Source organism: Triticum urartu, chromosome 6 (genome assembly GCF_003073215.2).
Source record: "Triticum urartu cultivar G1812 chromosome 6, Tu2.1, whole genome shotgun sequence".
Classification (NCBI taxonomy): domain Eukaryota; kingdom Viridiplantae; phylum Streptophyta; class Magnoliopsida; order Poales; family Poaceae; genus Triticum; species Triticum urartu.
The window spans coordinates 86,017,291-86,038,428 of NC_053027.1; positions in this window are offsets into that span (position 1 = coordinate 86,017,291).

The following is a 21,138-nucleotide window of genomic DNA, read 5'->3' on the forward strand; positions in this document are numbered from 1 at the left end:
ACCAGGCCCCACCTGTCCAGCAGTAACTCACTGTCAAATCACACAGCCCTATGTTTGCAGTAGCCTACTCCCTCATCTTCTCGCGTCTTTGTCAAACCGACTAGGCGAAACTGCCCCGCCTACCGCGCGGGAAAAGCCCCACCCTCGACTTTTAAATAGTATAGTATACTAATTTTGTATCCATGGATTGCGTCATGGAGCAAAGCCTCAAGAAAACGGCGGTACACATGTACAGAGTATACATCATGCCCGTCGCGTTCGCGTCGCACCCCAGACGGTCGGTCGGTCTGGCACGCCGCTCTTCGAATGGAACGCACATCATATTGCGTTTGCACACACATGTGGGACCACAATTGAGAACCGACCATAGGCACACTACCCGGCCCCGCAAGTCGGTTGAGTTAATAGAAGAGAGAGACGAGCGATAGTACTACTAGAGAAGTGTTGTAGGAGTACATACGTTGGTACCTGGACGATCCCTGCAGGACACGGAAGATCAGTTCGTCCATGCATGTGACCAGACTCCAGCAGACACGCCTGGATTGGCTATCGTCTACATATCATGCAGGCTGTGTTGTACAGGGTTGTAGTCACTACAAAAAAAAGACACATCCGTGACATTTTGGGCCGAACGAAAAAAAATGTGTCATACATATGACACTTCTATGACGATAATTGTGACAAAACCCGGTATCATCATAGATGTGGTGGGCTCCTACTTCTATGACAAAAAATCATGACAGAAAATGGGCTTTTCGTCCTGGGCGGGCCGGAGACGCAGCTGCATGACATTCTTTGGGCCGTCCATGACGGAAAAAACCATGGTAGAAGCGAGGGGGAGGAAAATTTCGGGGAGTTCCTAGTTACGGTGGGAGGTCGGGGGCCGAGCGATGCGCGTTTCTCTCGTACACGTACGCGCGTGTGTGTGAGGCATTGGCTCTAACTGAACCCGAGCGAGGCGTTGGGCTCTAACTGAACCCGAGCGATTGCACTGCAGGCTACGTGTTACTGAACCCGAGCGATCGATCGATGGCTGTTAACTGAACCCGATCGAGCGATTCCTTCGCTACTGCTGCTAACTGAAGCCGATCGATTGGATGAACAGTGAGCGTTGCCGGGGGGTGGATGAATAGTGAGCGGTGGCATTGCCTCTGGATGAACAAGACCCCGTGGTGTGGTGGAGGGCTGGATGAACAGTAGACGGTGGAGGGGTGCCCGTGGAGGGGTGGTTGAATAGGACCCCGTGGTGTGGAGGGCTGGATGAACAGTAGACGGTGGAGGGGTGCTCGTAGAGGGGTGGTTGAACAGTAGCCGGTGGAGTAGCGCAAGGTGGAGGCTGGATGAACAGGAGCCCGTGGAGGCTGGAGGAGGTCGACGGTGTAGATGAATAGTATCCCACGGAGTCCCGTTTTGCGGTACGCCACACCCCTCTCGATGAACAAGACCCCCATTTCGACCGTAGGAGGTCCGTTTTGTCCGTTTTGTGGTACGCCACACCCCTCCCGATCAACAGGACCCCCGTTTCGACCGTAGGAGGTCCGTTTCCTCCGTTGTGTGGTACACCACACCCCTCCCGATGAACAGGACCCCCATTTCGACCGTAGGAGGCCTGTTTCCTCCGTTTTGTGGTACGCCAGACCCCTCCCGATCAACAGGACCCCATTCCAAACATAGGAGGTCCGTTTCCTCCGTTGTGCGGTACGCCAGGCCTCGTTTCCATCGCCTGTTCCATCCAAGCCCTCCCGATGAACACCACCATGCATTCCATTCCGACCCAGCTGGTTGGCTCCCACGCGTTCCGTTGCCTCCCGATGAACACGAAGCATTCTGTTGCCTCCCCATGAACATGACACATTCCGTTGCCTCCCCATGAACACGACGACGACGACGATGTTTCTCCGTTCCGACCCAGCCATGTACACGAACCCTGGCCGTAGTATGCGCGAGTAGGCGTTCGAGACCCCGCCCGTATGTACACATACGTGGCCGTATTTTCTTTCTTGCACCCTGGCCGATGTACGTACGTGTACATGCTACGTGCGCGCCTCTACTACGACACGTGCGCGCCTCTACTATGACACGTGCGCGCCTCTACATCCACCAGTATATATGTACGTACACGTTCGCGACCAGAATGACAACGCTACATACGCTTCGACCAGGTGGGTCCTGACTGTCAGGCACTTCCTTGCATGCGAAGATGTAGCTGGTGGGTCCCAGCAGTCAGGGGGGTGGATTGTTTTTTTTTTGCCCAGACGCACTTCCTTGTATGCGAAGATGTAGCTGGTGGGTCCCAGCAGTCAGGGGGAAACGTTTTTTCATGAAATACAGTGGCCCATCCGATGGGTCCCAGCTGTCAGGTGGAGGAATCATTATTTTCCGCGTAATAAGGAGGCACTTCCTTGCTGCGGCCATGGACCCAGTTGTCAGCCTCTCCACGTACAGTCCACGTCCGATGGAAGTTGTTCCTTGGCCACGTTGACCACACCGCGCCGAGAGCACCAGGGTGGTGGACGACGGCGAGGCCTAGGAAGGGGACGACACGGAGCCGGGGAAGACACGGCAGTGGAAGCCCACGCGGAGAGGAGTATGAGGGTTCACTGGTTTGGCCGCGGTGTGAGGCTGCCGTCGCTGCTGGGCCTGGCCAGTGGTGGGAATAGTAGGGGGCGGTGAGGCCTCTGCGGCAGCACATCCGGCCACGGGAGGCAGGAGCATGCGGCACAACCGGCGCTGCTTTGGGCGGCTGGAGCAAGAAGACCAGAGGTTGAAGAAGCACTACGGCCATTGGATCGACATCGTACGGTCACTGGAGCTAGAATCGTTTATATTAACTAAGTTGACAAAGCCCTCTGTCCCCGTCAACTTAGTAGGCCCACAAGTCAACCTCCCACCAAGGTGGGTCCCAGCTAGCAGGGGGTATTCATTTTTTTGTGCGTAATAAGGAGGCACTTCCGGTGGGTCCGAGCTGACAGCAGGGGGAACGTTTTTTTTGCGAAATACGTGGCCCGTCGGGTGGGTCCCAGCAGTCAGGGGCAAACGTTTTTTTCGCAAAATACTGGTGGGCGTCAGGTGGGTCCCTGCTGTCAGGTGGAGGAATAATTATTTTCTGCGTAATAAGGAGGCACTTCCTTGCGGCTGCCGTGGACCCAGCTGTCAGCCTCTCCACGTACAGTATTCTTTCGATGGAATTCGGTCGTTGACCACATTGACCACGCCGCGCTGAGAGCACCACGGCGGTGGACGACGGCGAGGCCTAGGAAGGGGACTACGCGGAGCCGCGGAAGACGCGGCAGTGGATGCCCACGCGGAGAGGAGTACGAGGGTTCACTAGTTCGGCTGTGCTGCCGTCGCTGCATAATAACAGGGGGTGTGGGTGAGTGGAGTGGAGGGATGGCCTGGCCAGCGGTGGGAGTAGTATGGGGGCGGTGAGGCCTCCGCGGCAGCACAGCCGGCCACGGGAGGTAGGAGCAGGCGGCACGATCGGCGCTGCTTTGGGCGGCTGGAGCAAGAAGACCAGAGGTTGAAGAAGCACTACGGCCGTTGGATGGACATCGTACGGTCAGTCGCGCTAGAATCGTGCATATTAACTAAGTTGACAAAGCCCTTCGTCCCCATCAACTTAGTAGGCCCACTATACTAGGTCCCAGCTAGCAGGGGGGTATTCATTTTTTTTGCGTAATAAGGAGGCACTTCCTTGCATGCGAAGATATAGCTGGTGGGTCCAACCTGTCAGCGGCGGTAACGTTTTTTTCACGAAATACAGAGGCCCTTTCGATGGGTCCCAGATGTCAGGTGGAGGAATCATTATTTTGCATGTAATAAGGAGGCATTTCCTTGCGTGCGGCCGTGGACCCAGCTGTCAGCCTCTCCACGTATAGTCCACTTCAGATGCATGTCGGTCGTTGACCATGCCACGCCGAGAGCACCAGGGCAGTGGACGACGGCAAGGCCTAGGAAGGGAATGACACGGAGGCAGGGAAGACTTGGCAGTTGTTTTTGTTTCCCACGCGGAGGGGAGTACGACTTTACGAGGGTTTACTGGTTCGTCTGCCGTCGCCGGAGAATAACAGCAGGTGTGGGTGAGTAGAGGGATGGCTAGGCCAGCGATGGGAGTACGGTGGGGCGGTGAGGCATGCGCGGCAGCACAGCCGGCTGCGGGGGAGGAGGGAGCAGGCTGTAACGCCCTCGATGCGGCTATATCTCCCACGTGTCGAAGCACGACTTAGAGGCATAACCGCATTGAAAGCAATGTCGCAAGTGAGGTAATCTTCACACAACCCATGTAATACATAAGGGAAAGAGATACATAGCTGGCTTACAATCGCCACTTCACACAATTACATGAATAAAGCATTACATCATCCAAATACAATCAAGGTCCGACTACGGAACCAAATAAAAGAAGACTACCCCAAAAGCTACACAGATCCCTGATCGACCCCAACTGGCTCCACTACTGATCAACTGGAAACAGAAACGACATAACGAGCACGATCTTCATCGAGCTCCTACTTAAGCTCGGTTGCGTCATCTACATGGTTCAACGGCACCTGCAAGCTGGTTTTGGAAGTATCTGTCAGTCACGGGGACTCAGCAATCTCACACCCTCGCGATCAAGACTATTTAAGCTTATGGGTAAGGTAAAGGTATGATGTGGAGCTGCAGAAAGCGACTAGCATATATGGTGGCTAACATATGCAAATGAGAGCGAGAAGAGAAGGCAAAAGCACGGTCGAACAACTATGATCAAGAAGTGATCCTAGAACAACCTACGTCAAACATAACTCCAACACCGTGTTCACTTCCCGGACTCCGCCGGAAAGAGACCATCACGGTTACACACGCGGTTGATGTATTTTAATTAAGGTCAACTTCAGGTTTTCTACAACCGGACATTAACAAATTCCCATCTGCCCATAACCGCGGGCACGGCTTTCAAAAGTTCAAATCCATGCAGGGGTGTCCCAACTTAGCCCGTCACAAGCTCTCACGGTCAACGAAGGATATTCCTTCTCCCAAGACAATCCGATCAGACTCGGCATCCCGGTTACAAGACATCCTCGACAATGGTAAAACAAGTCCAGCAAGACCGCCCGATGCGCCGACATCCTGATGGGAGCTGCACATATCTCGTTCTTAGCGCAACACCGGATGAACACTACGTATAGCTAAAACCAGCCCTCAAGTTTCCCTGAGGTGGCGCCGCAAGTGGCTCTAGTTTGGACCAACACTTAGACAAGCACTGGCCCGGGGGGTTAAAATAAAGATGACCCTCGGGATGTGCGACTCCCAAGGGAAAAAGGCTAGGTGGCGAATGGTAAAACCAAGGTTGGGCCTTGCTGGAGGAGTTTTATTCAAAGCGAACTGTCAAGGGGTTCCCATTATAACCCAACCGCGTAAGGAACGCAAAATCCGAGAACATAACACCGATATGACGAAAACTAGGGTGGCAAGAGTGGAACAAAACACTAGGCATAAGACCGAGCCTTCCACCTTTACCAAGTATATAGATGCATTAATTAAATAATAGATATTGTGATATCCCAACAAAATATCCATGTTTCAAACATGGAATAAGCTCCAATCTTCACCTGCAACTAACAACGCTATAAGAGGGGCCGAACAAAGCGGTAACATAGCCAAACAACGGTTTGCTAGGACAAGGTGGGTTAGGGCTTGGCTCAACAATATGGAAGGAATGATATAGCAAGTGGTAGGTATCGCAGCATAGGCATAGCAAAACAGCAAGCAACTAGCAAGCAAAGATAGAAGTGATTTCGAGGGTATGGTCATCTTGCCTGAAATCCTGCAAGGAAGAAGAACGAGTCCATGAAGAAGACAAACGAATGTAGACGAACGGGTCCTCACAAACGCGGCGTAATCGGAACCAACCCGGAGAAGCAACACCGGAAAGAAGCACACAACATAGTAAACAACCAACACACGAACATGGTATGATATGCGGGATGCGGTATGTAATGCATATGCATGATTTGTAAAGGAATGATTGAAACTGGCCTCAACTTGGAAATCCAAGAGTGCCACTGGAAAGGTGAGGTGATTTCGGTTGAAATCGATATAAAGATCACCGGAATCAGATGCACGATTTGGAAATGGCAAGCAAAACAAATATGGCACCGGTCTGCGATAATCAGCAAGTAACCAACTAAATGCATCAAGATAAATATGCTACAGCACTCAATCATGACAACAAAATACATGGCAGGGATCCACTCATGAAGCTTGACAAAAGATGAACACTGAGCTATGGCTAGTTCATCCATTAACAGGTTCAAACAAGCATGGCAAAAGAGCAAATGATAACATGTTTCAGACTTAGTGAAATTAACACAAGTCTGGAATTTATCATCAGGAAGCAAACTTTAGAGCATGAAAACTACAGGTTACAGGAACTTAACATGGCAAAGCAAGGCATGCCATGAAGCTACTCAAAGCACTTAACAAAAGTCCCTTAGTGACCTTGAGCCAAAAGGGATCATAAAATACAATTGCAAGCATGTGAACATAGCAAAAACATAAATAGATTCAGACTTAGTGAAAGACTAGAGCATGGCAAAACAGTTAACGAGTAGGCATGTTTACGAGCTCGATGCACTCACTACAGAGCATGGCATGACAAACTAAGCATACACCCATCAAGAAGACATGACATAGAAGCTAGACATGGCAAGAACAACATCAAAGCATGCACGGATCAATAGCAACATCCTAGGCAAAATCGCTAAACATGTCAACAATCTGCCAGGATCATTTTATAGCAAAAGTAGAGCTCGATTGACTCAAGCTAGGGTGCTCCATAATAGCAAACAAAGACATGGATGAATAGAGCACCACAATGTTAACAAAACATCCTTACTGATCATCCTCAAAAGAGGCACAAAACACTAGGAAACAACATGAACATATGGCGTAAAGACAAAAACAGAACAAGGACTTAATGAAATTCTAAGTCCCGGAAATCAGCATCAACGATTACACTACTTTGCATGCTTGTGCTAGTCACCACAAATATCACAAAAATACATGGCATATACCCCTGTAAAGATGGCATGGCATTCTACAAAACACATGTAGAGCTCAGGATCATAGCATGCACACATTAAACATGGCAAAAATGACAAAAGGCTATTTGCTGAAACAGATCTGACAAATTCATCACATAGCCCTCTTCCAACAGCATTTCGGGCATCAAGATGAGCTCAAATGAAAATGATGCAATGAGATGAAACGATGTACTCGTCGAGACGAACATTTCGATATGCTACACGCACGAATCGGAGCTACGATGACAGAGTTATGACATGATGAACATATGCAAAAAATTACGGGAGAGAGGGAAAAGTCAACCGGGCTAGGGTTTACTGTAGCGGTTCCAGATCTGAGTACTGTAGAAGCACGAACAACGGGGATCGCCGGCCGGAGTGGACGCCAGAGGAAGGTCGCCGGAGGGAGAGGAGAGAGGCCGGATCCCGTCGGGGATGGGTGGATCCGGGCGCCGGGGGCCGGATCCGTCGCCGGAGTAGGGCAGCAGCAGGGAACGGCGATGCGCGGTGGCTGCCGGAGCGGGCGCCGGTGAGCGCTACGGCGGCGGGGTCGACTCGGTGCGGCGAGGAGGCGGTGGCAGGCGGCGAAGGGCGGCGGAGCTGTGGCGGGGCAAGATGGCGGGCGGCGGCGCGCAGAACGGCGGGGAGCGGTGGCAGGGAGCCGGGCGGCGAGGCGCGCGGAGAGCTCCGGCGAGCTCGACGGTGGCCGGAGCCAGGCGGCGCGGCACTGCAGCGGTGTTCCGGCGGAGACGGGCGGCGGGGCAGGCGTGTGGGCGCGGCGGGGCGCGCGGCCCGGATCGGCGGTGGGGAGGGCCGGCCTCGGGCCCCGCGGGCCGCGGCGGGTGCGGGACGGCGGCGATGACGTGGCGGCGGCGGTTTTTGTCCGGCCGGACCGGACGTGTCCGGCCGCGCAGAGAGGAAGGGGGCTAGGTTAGGGGTGGATTTGATCCGGAATTTTCGGGGAGTGGCCCTTTTTATAGGTAGGAGGAGCTAGGAGGCTCCAAATTGAGCACGGTTTTCGGCCACACGATCGTGATCGAACGATCTAGAAGATGGATGAGGTTTAGGTGGGTTTTGGGCCACTTTGGAAGGGTGTTGGGCTGCAACACACACAAGGCCTTTTCGGTCCCTCGGTTAACCGTTGGAGTATCAAACGAAGTCCAAATGGCACGAAACATGACAGGCGGTCTACGGGTAGTAAACCAAGGTCGCATGACAAGTCTCGGTCCAATCCAAAAACGTTTAACACCCGCACATGAAAAGAGGTAGAAAGGGACACCGGAGGACATAGGAGCGCCGGATTGCAAAACGGACAACGGGAAAAATGCTCGGATGCAAGAGACGAACTTGTATGCAAATGAAATGCACATGATGACATGATATGGAATGCATGACACGCAAGCAATGACAAGGCAACAGTAGTGAATAACTGGAAGACACCTGGCACATCGGTCTCGGGGCGTTACACAGGCAGTCCCGCCGGCGCTTGTTTGAGCGGCTGGAGCAGGAAGAGCAGAGATTGAAGAAGCACGACGGCCGTTGGATGGACATCCAACAATATACAGGCCATCTGGAAAGCCTCAAATCTGTGGAAAATAGCATACAGCCCACCTGCCATTATTTCAAATAATTTACAGCCCATTTGCTAATTCTTACGGGTTTTTTTGGAGCCCATATTGTTTTTTTAGCATTACAGCCCATATTGTGGCCACGGTTAAAAAATTATACGAAATTTTGCATATGTCGGTGCGGTCTGAACTGTTTTTAATCAAGAAATTTCGAGTCACATTCAGACTAATTTTAAAAATAAATGTATATCAATATAAAATCCAATAAATTGTCCACGCATAAAAATCAATGCAATTTAAAATCTCGAAATGAAAAAAAGATATTTGAAACTAATTGTCGGTTTGATGTGTTTTAAAAATGTACAGCCCATTTCTCATTACTGATAGGCCATTTTCTCGGCCAGCCGAATGAAGCTCTCCTCGTCTTGAAAGATTTGCAGCCCAACAGGCCTGATAAAGCGACTTACTTGACAAATCACAAAAAAAAACTAGGCTAGCCATTTTCAGAAAGAAAAAAAAACTACTGGGCTGGTCTGTGGTAAACATAAAAGAAAAGGCTGTCTAGACAGGCCAGAGTGTCCCGCACAGCCCAGTTGACACCCTGCTTCTGTCTCGAAAACAAATTAGATAAATGCCACTCCAATTATGGCGATTCATAAAAATGCCACTGCAATTTCCAAACTTTGAAAAATGTCACTGCAATTTTTGCAAACATTGAAAAACGTCACTGCAGACTTTGAAAAATGCCACTAGAAATGGCATGAAATGGCATTTTTCAAAGTTTGGAAATTGCAGTGGCATTTCTCGGATACACCAGATTTGGAGTGGCATTTATCAAATTAACCCAAAACAAAAATAACTGGGTGAGCTGCTGGGTCCCTGGTGTCAGCCGCTCGTTGTGCAATTCTCTTGTTTATTGACTACGTTGATAATCGCATGGGACCCAGATGTCAGAAATCCACTAGGAGGAGCCATTTTTTATTGGCTTGAAATAAGGAGGCACTTGCTTGCGTACTGCCATGACCTTGGCGGGTCCCTGCTGTCATCCTCTCCACGTACATCATCTCCTGATTGTGTATGCGTCAACTTGCTAGGCCCACAAGTCAGCCTCTAAACCCGTGGAGGACAAATACAACCCATTTAAAAAAATAACAGCCCATTCCATACATTCAAATGGAAAGTTCAACATTCAGAGCAAAGTAACAGGTCTGATCCACATATAGATTACTGAACTTCCATGTTGACAACCATCATAGCCAAGTTAACTATCTACTCCCACTAATACTCTAGTAGCATACAAGTATTAACTTACTCTTAGCTAACTAGACGATGCCGGCCGCCATCTGTGGTACACGCTAAACGTCGGCACCGGCGTCGTGCGCCTCGCCTCGGACTTGCGAGAGGTGCGATAGGGCATGTTGCTCGTGCGCGTTGGCCCTTTCCATGCCGGCGTGGTCCACCGAAGCTTCGGCTTCCAAGCGAGAAACCCACTTGACGAGCTGGTAGTAAAAATCGGCATCGCGAACGCGTGCGTGCCCGACAGCCTCCAGGGCTATTTGCCGGGTGCCGGCCTCCACGTAGTCGGCCCAGTTGCGGGCGCTCTGCTCGCGACTCAGAACGTCGGTGCGCTGCTGCTCCATGTCCCGCTGGCGGCGCAAATCGGTGATACGCTACTCCTCCGCCAGGCGGTCGCGCTCCAACAACCCCTGCTCCTCCGCCATGCGGTCGCGCTCCAACAACTCCTCGATCTCCGCATTGCCATCTAAAGACAGATAGAATGCCTCCTCCCTCCGTCTGCCTTCCGGTGAAAACCCGAACACTAGTTCCGGCAGTGACCGCCTCCGGCGTCGCCTACCGCGGACTGGCGGGGGCATGGCGGACGTGGCGAGCGACGTCGGGCCGGTGGGGGCTTATGAGGATATGGCGAGTTGGGTCACGGTGGCACCGGAGAAGGCCGGGAAACAATACTTATAGGTGGAAGGTAGCGCGACGGTCATCGGAATTCAATGCATAATGGCTTAGCGCGCCAGCTTGCCGTGGAAAACTAGAGAAACTGAAATTATGACTGTGCCATCCCGTCCAGTCTGGGTCGCACGCCGGCATGGCGGTCAAACGAGTGCACTCGAATCATCTCCCTCCTTGTCAATAATGATTCCACGGATTTAAAAAGCCCGCAACAATTAAAGTGTATCTTTTTTCGCATCAATTAGTTGCCTTAATTACGGCCGGCTACATGCAGGCACTCAGAATCGCTCGCAGGCAGTACGCGAAGCAGCATGCAACGAGTCGCAGCCGAGGGCACGCATGCAGCCACTTAAATTGCTGGAATTAATTAGGCTTGAACTTCTGCATGCCGTTAATTATTGTCATGCCTTGGTCTTGCTACTTTGCTCACGGGACTAATGAACCCGGACGGAGGGAGTACCTTGGTTGGTGAGAGGTTTGAATTAAGCCCTGCGAACTAGAAAGGAGGTACTAGTACGTGCGTGATCCACTATTTATTCGTGTAGGATCGAGTAGGTCGTTTCTTGAATTGAGCCCTGCAAACCGGAAAGGAGGTAGTATGTGCGTGATCCGCTATTTATCCGTGTAGGATCGATAGTGTAGCTTGTCAGTTTCTTCAGAGGTAGGCATTTTTATCCGTTTAGGATCGATAGTGTAGCTTGTCAGTTTCTTCAGAGGTAGGCATTTTTATTCAAAAAACTACCACTTTGCATCTTGTGTCGCAAATAAAACTGCCAGGAGCACATTTGTAGGCTAGCTAGTGATCGATCAGTAACTTGTAAACACTGAGCGAATAGAAATAAGTAACTGTTAATGCATCTCAATGATTCACAGATCATATACAAATATGTAGCTCCAAAAGCAAAGATCAGCCACTTCGGATCTTGCGTCGCAACTAAAACTAACTAGTACGAGTCCCATACATAAGATCAACGTGTTAATGCATCTCAATGATTGACAGATCATATACAAATATGTAGCTCCAAAAGCAAAGATCTAGAAAAAACATCTGTTCTTCCTACTAACGTGGATGCTTCTCTTGGCCAACATTCAGTACAGACTGAAATACAAATTTTTTTGTGAAGTCTACAATTCCTCTTGCAAACGTAAGTGGTTTCACCAACAACTGGAACCATGAGAATGAACCACACATGATGGAGGAACATCCACTGCAATATGATTTGGTCTTCTCTCGATCACACCGCGAGACTATTTTCGGAATACAAACTTTAACTTAGGCAAAATGATGCCCATTGTATAATCAGACCAAAGCAATGAAGCACCTAGTGTTGGCCAATAAATAGTACAGTACTACTTTTCTGCAGTCCATGAAGTGACTATCCAATCTTTCTGTGTCTATTTTCAAATGGCACTGCATGCAGTGACTATACTATTCTCTTGTGCAGTTCAACCAAAATTGCGGACACTTTGTTTGTTTGCCAAATAGCAACGGGCAGACATCTCTGTCTGCACAAATATCAAGCAGCTAGTAAACATATACCACACCTTGTATTTTTGGTTTAAACATGTCTCTCCCGCTTAGCATCTGTCATGTTCTGCACTGGACAATCTGATACAGTTATGTTTTGCCCTGGACAATTTCATACTGAATTGATTTGCTGGTTCAGAGCAGAAATATAGCGCCTATTCTTCATCAGACCAAGGATATCCATGTTCGCAGTGATGGAAGAGGTGAAATCGATACAGCCGAAATTGAGCACCCAATCATTGAATCCTATCCTGCACCTCCAATGTAGGTCCACCCTGCCAATAAATTCACATGCAAACCACTAGTATTACTATCTAATGACAGTACAAAAAGAGTAGCAAGATAGTAGCAAACCATGTACCTTCGTAATGAACAGCTCATAGTGCCACCAATTGGATATAAAGGTTTGAAAAAAACATGCTCCTAATGTTGAACCAGTTGGACTTTTTGTGCAGTTCCACTAAAATCGAGCATCCCTATTTGCATAGATATTGAAAGTGTGATTACTCTAAAAGTGGCACTAGTTGAAGCATATACTCACAAATATAAGCATTCCAATTTCTTAATGGGAAAAGGTAGCAAGACTATTTCTAACCACCTGTTTGAAGGAATAAATAAAGCAATAGTGGTTGATGTCAGGAAGGCATACATAGTTTTTTCTGAAAAACTGAGCCATTCCTAACCTTTCCTCTTTTTTCAAGCAAATTTTGTGCAGTTCTACTAAAATAAAATGCCATCACCGCCTTGACAATTTAGTGACACTGTACAAAAGGAAATGACTTAACATTACATCATGATGTCAGGTATGTAGTCGACAGGCATTAGAGACAAACATACAGACCTCCTCCGATAACATAATGAACATTAATTTTAACAAAGGTGTGACTAGCTTTACCAGGATAATTTGAGTGAACTCTACACCCTTTGTTCCTTAATATAAGACGTTTTCATGGTTCAATTTAAAGTACCCAAATGTCTAGTATTTAGAAAAACATGTAGTAGTTTTCTTGAGCACATATCTGGGAAACCTTGCCACACTTTATTTATGTCCATATGCTAATGCAACACCATTCGAATACTACAAATATACACTAATCCAGTAGCTAGTGCAACAGTAGAGTATTTAGTTTATTACAGGGTACAGTACAATGGTTTTACTGAATAGATTTCAATAAACTCTAGCACTGGAAGGTTTCTAAAAGAATTAACAATACAAAATGTAAAAGTAACAAGTTTCAGCATTGGTATACTAGCTGTGCGTGATCATTAAACCAAATACAAAAGTCTGAAGGTAACTAGCCTTATTAACTAATGACAGTATAAAAAAATTGCAAACAATGTACCTCCAAGGTAAATATCATTTCGAACTCGGGGGGGCCTTAAAAATTGCTATCCCAATCTTGATAATCGATCAAACATAAAAACTTGATCAAACGAATCAAGAGAACAGCCGGAGGAGGAGGTGCCCACTCTTGACCTTTCCTCTTATCTTCGTAATTGTTTGTGCAGTTTAACCAAAATAAAATGACATCAGCGCCTTGGCATTTTGGTGACACTGTACAAAAAAATTAAATTATCTCATGAAAGTGAGGTATGTAATCTATAAGCATTAACAGTGCAAAAATCTTAAGGTAGTAACAAGTTTCATCGTTGGTATACTGGCTGTGCAACAGCATTAGAATGCCTTAGATGAAAAATCTTTAATACATCCACAATCAACAGCTAACCCTGAAATAATCGAGTGACATTAAATGGCATTGCTTAAATTTATCGGTGGCATTAGACTGAGAGCGGCATTAGTTAAATGTGGCATCACTTTAGCAGTAGCATTGCTTGACTTGACTGCTGGCGTTATACTAACAGCAAAAAAAGTGGCAATAAGAGCATGGGACGCCCATTCGGACAGTGGGCGCACCAGTACGATGTACCTCCACGGACGCAGAGTGGTGAGGGAGGTATGGTTGCCCAGAGCAACAAATATCCAGGCAGCATATGTGGATTACGTCCCATTTTTGTTCTCTTTAGCCACCTTTTTCCTATGCGGGGACAACAAACCGATCGACCTGGTCATTCTCTATTGCGTTGTCATGCCTTTCTACCCTTCTTCAACCAAGAGACACGAGACTCATTCCTTAGCTATTGATTTCCCCTTTTCAACCTAGATGCGGGTTCGATGCCTACTCTCTTGGACAGTACAGTCTCCCTTCCTTTCCTTATTCAACCCAGACATGGATTAGCCTGCATGAAGTAGGATTTCCTTTAATAGTGCAAATTATGGTTTTCATGTGCGTGGCCAGTAGAGCAGAGGATAGAAAATTGGGAAGATGGTGGAGTGGAAAAAGATCCACATGCAACAACGTGGCAGATGGGGCAATAGAACAAGGTTATGGTTCGAAAATAGGTAGCATACATGAGGGTCGGCGGGAAGTGGCTTTGCTCGTGGTCGTCGTCCTCCGCACACACTACGGTAGCGAGCTTGGGGACGGAGGCCATCCCACGCGGGCACTAGGTCTGAGAGGACGGCCTTGTCGTCAGTGCGTGACCTCGCTCGCCAACGACGAGTGCATCAACGCTGCACGTCCTTTTATTCCCCGGCGGATCTGTGACCACCGGTGAGGAGGGAGAGAGGGGCCGTCTTTTTTAGATCTGGAGAGAGGGTGGTAGTGTGAGAAGCAAGTGGGCAGCCCTTAGCAAAAAGCGCTCAAGCTCCAACCTATATATATTTTTTATACTACTAGTACTGGAGGTGGAGTAGTGGTAGAGTAGTTTATATTTTCTCTGCGTACAGTACCAGTTAGTCGTGCTTCAAAACTGATCAGCACGCCATTAAAAAAATAAAGGTCGATAACTAATGCGGCACCTCGGGCCAACGCGGCCAGATCGCATTTTGCACAAGAAATTACACACCATGTTTCGTTGACATGTGGTCCCGTTCCAACATATCAGTGAGACGACGGCGAGTAGTAGGAGTATTTCCGAACGGACGTGTAGGACGGGGCGCCTCTTCATGAACCGTGGCAAACTCGCAACCGTCCACCGACTCTTCGCCTTTCCCTCTCGATTTGGAACTGTTGTCACATGCTCTTCCTCTCCCTCCTCCATTTTCCTTTAGCCCTTCACCCTTTCTTCTGCCATTGTTCGATCATCTTCTCCATGGAGGGAACAGGCCGAAAACAACCCCGTTATTCTTGCCCCGATCTGAAAGATGACGTGGTGGAGGAACTCATTGATCGGTGCGACGTCATCACCTCGGCTAGCATGGCAGGTTCGTTCAAGCCCATTCTCGACTCAACTAATAACATCATTACAAAGAACCCAAGAGTCAAGGAGCGGTTTGATCTCCCCTATCTTCTTCGCCGTGACCCTAATGACTGGCGTCGGCATGACGGAGGCCTCGCCCTGTGCCAGTTGATGCCGCTTGATAATGATACGTATGATGTTAAGATGCCATCACTTCAGGGCAAGGCTTGGGCGGGCACAAATGGAGATTAGGTTGTTTACATTGGGTCCAACTGCGAGTGGGAACTTGTGAATGTGTACACTCGTGACCGGGTTCCACTTCCAAAAATCTCAGCAGACTGCCCAGAGGTTGAGCACAGCAGTATTGTACGCACATTCAAATACGATCATGGTGACTGTCTTCTACGGAAGATAGCAATTTGTCGAGTTCCCAACCGCTCTTGGAATTACAACAACTATCAAGTTGTTGCTATCTTCGACAAGCTTGTTGCCATCCTTGGTGGTTTGACTCGATGGATATTGCTCAAAAATCAGTTCATGTACACGGATGAGTACTGTGATGCAATTCAATACGAGGGCCTTGTGTTTGCTACCACCACTCGTGGCACTGTTTTTGCATGGGATCCTCGTAGTTTCAGTATGTTTGTCTTCCACCGTAATTATAATTGTTTCATCCACATGCATGCGGGTCAGCAAGTTTCCCTTTACTAATTAACCTTCTTCTTGTGTTTCCAAGGTCCTGTGAAAATCCCACCACCTATACTTGAAAAAATTTATAACCAAGGGGGAGATGATGATGGTGATGATCACGAGCATGAGGACGAGCAGCGCCCATATACTCTGTGGCGCCTGGCAACTAATTCCGATGGATCACCTCTTCTTGTGTGAATATAGCCCACTGATGATGTTACTGCTAAGGAAGCAAGTGTAGTCTCCCATGGTTGCACTCTCCGGACCTATTCCAACACCCGTTGCATGGTATTTGGGATGGATACTAGTGTGCTAACGCCTATTCCTTCTCCTTGGTATAGAATTGATAGTCTTGGAGAAAACTCGCTCTTCCTTGGACAAAACTATCCAATGATGGTGAAAGGCGATCCAACTGTTGTTGACACAACATTAACAGTACCATTTATGAGAAGCAATTGTGTCTATACCTCGGACATTTGGGTGGTTCCCTACCCTGGTACTGATATAGTAGGCCGCTTCAGCCTGGATGATCAGTCCTGCGTTGGTTTTCAGATCGACAATCGATGGCCCGTCCCAGAGAATCACTTGTGGTTCAAAGCAAGAGTTTCCAACACCGAGGAATGGTTGATTTGAAGTTTATTTCATTGATTGTTATTTGTAGTCTGGTGAAAACTTTAGTATTTATGATGTATCCTCGTTGTCGATGTGGGTTGATGACCTGTTGTATGTAATAAAATGATATGCCTGTGATAAACTTACTAAATTTATGAATGGCTTTCGAGTCGCTTCTCTGAGTGAGTGGTGCGACGAGGCAAAAAAATATTTTCCGAATACATAATTGTACGTGCATTGCAACAGGTTATCGGATGAGGCCAATCAACAATAGTAGTACACTATTTGTACTAGCTTCACATGCTTCGCGCGTCGGGCGGGTGTTTTTACTATAGCCATATGTTAACGTGTCCGTTGTACGTAACCAGCACCTCGAATCCTCGATACTAGTACTATATAGTAGGAGTAAGTAGTAGGAGTAGTAGGGTGGCATGGGCCAGAACAAGCATTCACGTCCAGGAGTACGGCACACGCCACCACCACGACATCCATTTGACACCACATTATTTCTTGGAGTCCGTGCTAGAGCAATTTCTTCAACCTCGTCGTTTCTCTAACTTCAGCCATCGTGCGGCGGGCGAGGTGGGGGTTTGCCGATAGTCGGTTTCCTTAACTGCGGTCCCACTTGTAAGGCCAACTCCAACGCACGACCCCAAACGGACCTCCGTTTTGCACGAACTCCAACGATAATTTTGACTAGAAAAGCAATACCAAAGAAAACAAGAACCACAAGAATACATTTTACTACTCCTATAAGTTGGATTAGTGCCTTCTCGATGCATTCATTATTGATCTGCGGAGGCTCGATCTTGTGTGCTTCTTTCTTCTTCAAGTGTAAAGAAGTAGACGTTGCTTCCTCACATCTAGTCTCATGTCTAGCCTCTATTCTAGTAGGAGTATCAACAAGTGCACTAATCTCATCTCTAGCCTCTGTGCTAGCTAAAAGTGATAGAACATCTACTAAATTGCGCTCTATCAATATATGGATGTACTCTTCTTCCCAATACAAAAACTTGCATCCATTCTACTCCCTTCGTTGCACAATACATGCCTTCTATTTGTCAAAATATATATGTATCTAGACATGTTTTAGTATATAGGTACATCCATTTTTGGACAAATGGAAGTTGAGTATTTTGGAACGGAGGGAGTACACAATAAAAAATTTAAGTTAGCACAACTAGTCTAATCTAAGAGCACAACCGAAGATTTGGTCGGGTTCTTCCTCCTTTTGCCGACACGTGGGACATCCAGCATCCAGGTCGTGTCATGAAAGAAAATAGAGTGGTAGTTGAAGCCACGAGGTGTGCATCTTGGGTTAAACTGTAAATAGAATCTTACTACTCTTGAGTAACTCCAAAAGCGGCCACCGAAGATCTTTATTGGATTTGTTTTTCATCACCAGCACGTCGAGGTGAAAGATGTGCAGGTTCAGTGGGTCCTCTTGCGTTTTCACTGACATGTGGGGCCGCATGTGAGCAAACAGACGATGGGCTCCACGCGTCCGCTGGCTGGCTGAGAAGAGAGATAGAGGAGGGCTGAGCACGGACTGCAGGAAATTTGTTCTACGTACCTCGATATAGGCTCGATATAGTGGGGTGGCATGGGCCATAACTAGCATTCACGTCTAGCAGTACGGCACACGCCACCCACACGAGTCCCATCCGACACCAATTTTCTTGGAGTCCGTGCTACAGCCATCTCTTCTCCCTCCTATTTTCTCAGCCATCGCGCGGTGGGCGGGGTGGGGGTTTGCCGATAGTCAGTTTGCTCAACTGCGGTCCCACTTGTAATTGAAAATGCAACACCGCATGCATTGCCGCTTGAGCGGCGTGCCGGGCCAATCGTGTGGGGGTGTGACGCGAACACGACAGGCTTTTCCTTTTGAACTCGTAACTTGTAAAATTTGGTTCTGCTCCATGGCGCGACCGATAGATAGAAAATAACGATTTTGCCTAGAGTAATGAGAAGTTTGGTTCTGGCGCCGTTCATGCATGGAGTACGTACGAAAATTATGAAGTTGATGCGAAAGGTAAGATAATTACTGTAGTATCATATACTACTACATGGATTTGACGGAAACATAAAAATACATATGGATCCATCAACGACATCCTCACGCCCTAGTGCGCCGGGTCACCAACCGACGTGTGAGGAGCAGTGGCATTGGCGGCGAGCTCAACGTGCTTCCGAACAGTGCCGTCCAAGGTTGCCCTACGGTCCAAGAAGGCCAGTGTCCTATCGTCCTCCTCTTGCATGTAGTAGTCCTTGTGGACGATTTGCGCGTAGATGTGGGTGATTATGTCGATGGTGTCTTGCGGCGCCAGGCGCTGCGCGGCGAGCACGACCTCGAGGTGGACATTCTCCGGCGCGACGGTGGGCAATCGCAGGGCCACCAGTGCGTCGAATAGGTTGTCACCATAGTGGCCGTTGAGGGTGGCGGGCATCGCAGAGCTTGGGCGCGTCGGCTGGAGGCTTACGTCAAAGTCGTCCGCAAGCTTCTTGACGACGGTGAACTTGTCGAGGAAACCGACGAGGACCTCATCGAACAAGGAGACAAAGCTGTCATCCAAGCAGCCCCTCGCCCTGGCGGCCTCAAGCAATAGTACCTGGAGACGTTCCTCGGTGCCGGGCTGCAGGCCGGCATCGTGGACCATCTGGCATAGCCGGCTGATGCTCACGCTCATCGCCTCCATGGGTCTAGCTTAGCTTCTAGTCAACTGATCTTGTGATTCGAGTGATCACTCTTGCCCTTGGTTAGCGTGCGTAGGTGCGTAGGATTTCGTACTACTCCTCGGCCCTCTACTGCACCTGCCTTTGGCTGTGTGATAGGTGGGCCAGCCACCCCCTCGGCCCACGTGTCATTCACCCAAAGGCAGTTGTCGTAAGTCAATGAAGCTGCGTCCCCCTCCGTGCCAGTGCAGTATAGTCATCTCACCGGACCTCTAGTTGGGGCCAAACGAGAGAAGTTTGATGTTTACTGGTTTATTGGTCCCCTTTGCATTTTGCGCCAAGTTTTGACCTTTGATTTAAGTAATAAAATGTTAATGCATGTAAACAAAAATGTTGTGTAAGTCACCTTATGAAAACCAAATAATCCCAAAATACTTAGGCACGGTGCATTAACTCCCTCCTTGTTTCTTATTTCGTGACATATCAACCAATGAGAGATGTGGGCCGTGCATGCTTTCAATGAGTTGAGACTACCAAACATGACATGCAGTGTTTAGTTCATTGCATGTAATCCTATTAGTACTCTAGTTAGCAAAAAAACATTAAGTTCTCTCGCCGATAGGAATAAAACACCATGTATTTATTTACAGAGGGAGTAGTACATTTTTTGTGACATGCATTACTAGATATTGCTAGTCAAATACTAAAATCCAGATGGACGTGGTAGTACTCCTAAATCCAGACGGTGGTGCTGCTAGTACTAGTAGTAGTACTACCATTGTAGTAGTGGGAGTACTAGCACTGTACTACCCGTTGGTCAAATTATTATGTGCTGCTCCTCACAGTGAAGTGACAAGACCCTGCGCCGGAGATGACACCTGAGTATAGGCGCCGTGTTCGGCATACCATAGTCAGCCTCATCGTCTGCAGTCACTATCATCATGGTTGTAGAGCTAGCCTGCTTACAACTAGCCCTGTTCGACATAATTTCCCATGCGTAGATGCCCGTGCATTGCAGGGAACACCAAGATTGGGGGTGGACGGCTCCGGCAGCGGCCATCGCGCCAGATTTTTCCACGGCCTTCTAGATGTGGTGGGGATGAGATAAGGCTGATTGTGAGAGACAAGGAGTTGTTTGTAAATAGGGAACAAGTGCGGGCATCTTTTTGCAAAAATGGAGAAGCTTGGTTTGTATGCTTCAGATCTAGATCCAACGGCTATTGGTGAAAGATGGGAGGCACAACATCATCACCAACTCAGGACCTGTTTGATTCGCAGGATTTTGAAAACGCAGGAATAGGACACGGCAATATTACAAGTTGTGATGAAAGGATCTTGGAGACTGCGGCCATGCGTTTACAATCCCCGTCGCAGAGGCAGCTGTCAACGGTGAGGTTGAGGGGGACGCAGCGCCAGAGGGAGCACCACCGCCTGGAGAGCAGGGCGATCCGCACGGCAGATTTTGTTGGGAGGAGGCAGATGATGACGAGCAGCATGTCGTCGGTGAGGCTGCTGATGAAGTCCAGGCTCGCCGGATGCGGTTTTGGCTCGAGCCGCCTCCGCTCGTTGGCTGCCTCGCCGTCCATCTCAACCGGCAGCGACGCCGGTGTACACGTGTGCTGGTGTGTGTTGTGTGCTGGGTGTGCGCGAGTGCGTCCTTCTGTGCATGCCGCCGCGTAGTGGTGAATTGTGCGCGAGTGCGTCCTTCGCGCGCAGGAAGTTTGTCCTCAATGCGCCCTCAATTTACTAGCATGCGGGGTGCTACCTCGAGTGGTTTCAACTTTGTTTACTTCACCAC